General features: G+C 39.2%; 1 pseudogene; it reads right to left on the reverse strand.

Annotated features, from left to right (window-relative positions):
• Window positions 1-3,245: 3,245 nt before the first annotated feature.
• On the reverse strand, window positions 3,246-5,839 carry LOC116267860 (selenium-binding protein 1-like; annotated as a pseudogene).
• Window positions 5,840-6,597: the final 758 nt, after the last annotated feature.

Raw genomic sequence — 6,597 nt, forward strand, 5'->3', positions numbered from 1 at the left:
TTTTTCCCCAAAAAATCAGATCATTCTTCCCAGGATGTCTGGGACATAAATCTTATCGGGCTTCCAGCCAATGATCATAAAATCTGATGAAAGTTTTTGAACGAGAGCTCGTTACTCCATCCATGTGGCAGTTGTGGGATCAGCAGTCAACCATACAGCCCAAAGCCACAAATGTGCTGCAATCATGTAACATCAAAATGTATATGAGACTTCTTTTTCCGAACAATTAAAAGGCTTACTGCATTAAGTGAACTTGTCTTGGCACAAGAAATGCATTCTATTCCACCAACATCCTGGAGCAAGAATGTATGAGCTGAAACGATGCACCCACAATGTAAATGCAGGAATAAGAAACATTTTGTTAAGGAAAGAAATTTTTTAAGTAATTCCAAAAACAACTTAGGGCTACAGTTTTTGACATAATGGAACCTAAATGTATCTAACTGCATTCTAAATAAGAGAATACAAGATGATGCTTGTGTTCTCAAGCAACACAACAGATATTAGTGCAATTCATCAAAAAAGTGTAGCCAGTTCCATTTGTAAGTTGTTCAACTTGCTACACTTTGATGCATGAGAAGTAGATCAGTGCATTTTCATATTTTTAACGCAGGGCAACTAGAGTTGGTGTTTACATCCCAGTTTCTAACCTTTCCATGCGTCTCACAGTTCCTCCACCAGCAGCATTAAAAACGAAAATCTTCACAAAACCTTAACTCATCATACGCAGAACTACAAGATCAAAAGAGAGTTATCAACAGAATGTGGCAGAATATTGGTTATTGCTTCCTAAGCGATTAAAAGAAAAGAAGAGAAAACCGAAAACAGTTAACGCCAGGGAGATAAAGTTTTCAAAAGAGGTTCAAAGATGGACTATCAGTAAAGAAAATGATTGTGACGAAATTCTCTACAGAAAAAGTATCAAAAATAGGAAAAATATAATAGATCCACATATAACATGAAATCCCCAAATGTTGTGATAACTTGGTAATATCCAAATCTAGCAACAGCAAAGGAGCCCCATTCCTCTATGCATACGAAATTCTAAAAGATAGAATTCTTCTCTAGCGACCAATAGCTGCTAGTGATGGATAGCTCTTCACAATCACCACTACAACAGGCAAAGGTTCATTGGGGACAAGTATGACGTCTAACCGACTCTCCACCGCTCAACAAAAAAGGGGGTAGCCGACCGACGCTCCATTCTGTTAGAGGAAAAACAGTGTCCCACTTTACAGGCCAGATGCAAAATTAAAAAGGCCATCTGCATGCATTTAAACAAATAAGAGAGCTTCATTCTTTACAAAATTTGCCTAGAACAGGGAAAAGGAACCACATTTTCTGCACACCACCGCTTCAATAACCAAGAAATGATCGACTTCCGCACCAAATCAAAAGAAAAGTGAAGGCTTCCACAGTAAGACATATAGCTTTCCTTGTCGAATCTGCTCGAACGTGTGACACCCAGCACATCATCACCATGGGCGTACACTCCACACATACAGACTCCATAAAAAATTCACAGAAAGAAAAAGCCAGATATCTATGTTTTTTTCAAGCGGACGCCAATGTAATTCTACTTGAGAATATGAAAATAAATTGATTTTGGCGTTCCTATGCAGATGCCAAGAGAATGCATAGGATAAAAGTTAAGAGAGAAAAGTAGACCTCGTCTTAAGGGAGCCTCGAATTCCGATATAATCTATGAATCTGTAGATATCAACACATACATTTGTGTGGAAAATGTCGTGACAGGTCAAATCCAATATCAAATCTAGCCCTTCAAGATTCCTAACAGTTTGAGAGCGACAACTTAGAGAAAACCATGTGATTCCAAAGGTGGCAAACTTGTCACTCTGCCAAATATTATTAACGAGAAAAAGCTTCAAGAAAAGTAAAATTCACATTTTTGGCGAATCACTATCCTTTGTACCCTGAGGAAATTTTATGCACAGAAATTTCCAGCATCCATCAATTTAATTGTGCGTCCATCAACTTAATCGTCCCAACGAGGATGTAAAAAATTGTTTCAAGAACGACAGAGATGTCTTCTTTACGCTGATCTCCTAGCCGGGCAATGACCAGACGAAAAAAGAACGAAACAGAGGAAAAAGAACATACTCGCAGCGGTCACGGAGCTCGACCACGTCGTCGGACCTTATTCTCCATCCTTTCCACCACCTCTCCGATGACGAGGTGCCACACTTCGGGTTGAAGCAGATCTTCGAGAAAGAGGAAGGCGTGGCCATATCCACCAACCGGAAACAATAATTAACCAGAACAAACTCTGAGCCCGCGAAGAGTGTTTGTATGGCGAACTAAAACACGTAACAATACCAAGACTAGAAAAAGGAAGACCACAAACTTCTTGATCAATCATCCAGCAGAGCAAGAAAAGAGGGGAGAAGCAGATGGTTTCAAGAGTCTAACTCGTGTATGTCTCTTCCTCCTCCTCCTGCATCTGCCTCCACCGCTGCCACGGCTGCTCGTGCTTTGGCTGGCCTTTGCTCTTTCAGTGCTGTCGTCTCCCTCATCGCTGTCATTGATTGTCGTTACACCTTGGCATCTCATCTGCAGTGAATGTCATGCAGGCACGTAACACCCTCTTACACATTTCACACACAAACAGAGGCTCACCCACCCACTATTTTGTGTTTCATCTTTTTTGCTCGTAAATCTTCCTCATCCTTTTTCCCCCTAAATCCTCTTCTCTCTCCCTCTCACCCTCGGTCGTTTGCCCTTTCTCCACTGCCCTCCAGGCCACTACCATTTTATAAGTGAGTCTTAGCCTGGTCTCGAAACACTGACCGTTCCTCCAGTTAGAACCTGCAGTAACCACAGAGGATTCAATCTGTGCTTTGGTGGGGTTGGACAGCTCAAGCCTTGTCCACTATACCTTGATATGGATGGGCTAGTTTCGCTGCATTCCATTCTTGACTCTGTACTCAAGTGGCCCGCAACCCAATCCATCTTTTTGTCCTCTTTCTAGGATGGTGTGGGACACAAAAAAAAGAATTGGGAAAAAATTTTCACCGTCATTTCTTTGATGGGAAACATTTTTCATCTGTGAAGGTGGGAGAACATGAGATGGAGGGAGAACATGTGACGAAGACATCTACTTTTGTATTTAAAAACTTATCTACGATGTTGACATGCCACCTTTTTGAATTCTCCAAATTAATCCAACAATCAAAGGCATTGTGCTTCTTGAGCAATTCCCATGTGGTACTTCAACATAATGGGCACTCTTGTTTGAATATGCATCGTATTTCCGTTCTCATCTCATTTATTCTCAAACGACCACAAAGTCAACCCTAAATAGGACCATCAGGTTCAAGCCCAAAGTCTACAAAGAAGTTTGGATTCAGCTTCAATCCACCCTTCTCTGTGTCCATGTCAATCTGCAGCATATGTGAGCCCTCCTCCAACATCTCTGGATAGAATTGCCGATCCCATGTGCTAAAGAGTGAGTTAGTCACCTACAATCTCTTACCATCTAAGCTCAACCAGATCATTTGTGGCCCACCTCTTAGTCTGTTTCCCTGAGGAAAGCAAGAGAAGGTAAGAACAACAATGACTTAAACACACACTTTTACTTCAGGAACATCAAACTGAGACTCCAGCCCATCTTTAGATACTACAACTATCTGGCTTCCCTTCTCAATGAGTCCACCAACTCATAGTTGTCCAGTCAAAACAGGCTTTGAAGGGTCCTCAATGTTGTATTGCCTGACAACACCATGCAGCCAGTTTGAGAAGTAAAGGAAGTGATCATCCAGTGAGATAACGAAATCAGTTATAAGTCCAAGCACGTCGGGCATAATCCAATTCCGAAAGGTGTCACAGATATTGCAACATAGAAGAAACAAACAAGCAATTTAGGACCCCCTCTCTCTCTAGTACTCTCTCACATATGCACACTTATAGTAAAGTGAACATCAGCAAATGGTACCTCATGGCTCCATGATCCACTTGGAGTCTGGAAAAACCTAATCATGTTGCTGCTTAATGCAGACCCAACGTAACCGGTGTAGAATCTGCAGAACAGTATCAAACTAGTCATAAGTAATAGCCACAACAATAGATGATCATATCAAGCATAGGGTGCACTTTTCAGGAAGACGATATCTGACACTGTCACACTGACCTCCAACGGTTGGAGATCTGAGTTACCAAGGTCCAGTCTGTTTCAGTTCACCATCAGGCCAGCTGTATACATGTAGATGTCTTCATAACGACCATCTTCTACATGTTGGAGACTGAATCCTTTTGTAAAAGATTTTGGAGCTCCCCATGATGAACTAATCATGGTCTTGTGTCAAGGCTGATACGACAAGTCTTATCCAAATAGAGGACTTACCAAGTTTCTCCCATCTGAACCAGAACATACATATCGGAGATCAAAAGTACCAGATTTCAACACATTGAAGATGTGCCGATCAGAGCACTCACATCAGATGCATGGGATAAAAGTTAAAATTCATTCCAAGAAGTCCATGTGATCTTAAGAGATGTATCTTATCACAGCAAAATCAAGTGATGACAGTGATTATGCTCATGTGAGGCAGTGTTAAGTAATCTTGTACAAGAAAAAAAAACTTGCCAGAACCAGTTCACTGATGTGAAAGCTCAACCAGTCACACATAAATTTGTAGAAAGAGATCAGATTTGGTGTGGAAAGAACTAGTGATGTTTTCTCTAAACAATGAAAAATAGAAACTGTTGAACATATATGACAGAGGACTGTGTTAGTGAGTTCATGATTGAAATAACATGTCATCAAAATAATTGCCGCAGACCATAAAAGATTTCATTCAGAAAATTTGTAAGCTTTGAGGACAATTTCAATGACCAATATTGAGATAAAAACATTATGAAAAAGCAAGAATGGATTATTGCTGAGGTTCCAAGCCATGATACATTTTGAACATGGAAAAAGAATACTTACGTCTCACTGTATGCATGTTATGCATGTACAGCATCTTCTCTGAATCCCCCCATATAAACATGGGGGTTGGGCTGACCTGCAATTTTAAAATTACAAAAGATGCCCTTACAAAAATACATGGAGAATTCTTCGGATGAAAGAAATGGATCAAAATGCAGTTCACTGCGAAGGGAAGTTCCTTTGCAAGTTGCTCTCTCCAATTCTCCTTGAGAAAATGCTTTTGAAAGCCGTCTAAGGTAGAATACAAAGAAAACTTCAAGCATAATCCTTTTGGCTTTAGATTTGTTTAAACCAAATATATCCTTCAAATATCTAAAGCAGTAAGCTGCATGTAGAAAAAGAACAAAGAAAAAGGTTAGAAAATTATAAGCACAAGAAAGGAAGTGCAACTAAGGACCTCCAACTATTTGCATAACCTTCAAATGTTTTGGACATCTATGAATCCAGAAACTGCATAATGTAAACTCACGTTTTTTTTTCTTCAATATGCCCATTATAGAAAGCTTGCATTAAATATGATCGAAAGAAGCTTCAAGTCATCCTCTTTTCCATCCATCATGTTTACCACCTAATACAAGAATAAATAGTAGTGACCAGAAATTGCACACTAAGAAATCCACTAGATTCAACAACTTCAATTATATCATTGTAGAACACTTTTTTTTTTGCTTGAAGTGCTAGATTCTGCACTAATAATTTATTATCAAAGGAGAAATGGACAGTGGCACTTATGGCATGAACCCCCAAAGTTGCCTCACCTATAAGCTGTGCAAAATAACAATAATCATTATGAAAATAAAAGAAAGAAACAGGAAATTGAAAGAGGAATAAAACCAAAGTCAAAAGAGTATGACAGTAGGCAAAGAATAATTCAAGCACAATTACCTCCATTTTTCAAACCAACCAGTAGTTCAGTTTCTTCTCCCTGCTGAAATAACTGAGAAAACAAAACTTTTCTACCACTCTAGAGGCAGACCTTGGAATATTTTTAAAATGTAGATTAACACATGATTGGATACGAACAATATGAACAAAATAGATTCGCATATTTTTTGAATGTAGGCTTCCATGTTAGCACACACATGATTGTATCACAACAATGTATGATATGCAATTAAAAGACTATCAGAATGTGACACACACCCATGAATTTGACCAGATTATATTTACAATAGTCGGTCTGCAACACAAGTGAAGGCATTGAAAAAGGAAAACCAAGAACCTAAGACAATAAAGCACCTAAACAACCCATGCCACAATGAAAGCAAAACTAAACATGACACGATGCAGGAAACCATTAAAGCGGAAAACAATTGCCCAACTCAACAAAACTAAATAATCAAACTAAATCAAAAGAGGATCCTACTGAATACAAATCAAACCAATGACCTTAACCGCTGGACATGTGCAATAGCTAACTAAAGGATCTATTCAATTAATCTGACACTAACGTGATACAAGAGAATTTGAGCATTATGCTCGTCTAAAACCATGAAGGACCTGAGGACATAAAACCCAAAACCCATGCAACTTCGATGAATAGAACCTTTAAAAAATGTCACAGTTCAAAATGGACTACAGAATTAATTGGTCCTTTTGAAAGGAGATAAGAGGTGTTCCATGACAGGCTCAACCCGAAGTCAATGATA

The sequence above is a fragment of the Nymphaea colorata genome, unplaced genomic scaffold (genome assembly GCF_008831285.2).
Source record: "Nymphaea colorata isolate Beijing-Zhang1983 unplaced genomic scaffold, ASM883128v2 scaffold0001, whole genome shotgun sequence".
In the NCBI taxonomy this organism is placed as follows: domain Eukaryota; kingdom Viridiplantae; phylum Streptophyta; class Magnoliopsida; order Nymphaeales; family Nymphaeaceae; genus Nymphaea; species Nymphaea colorata.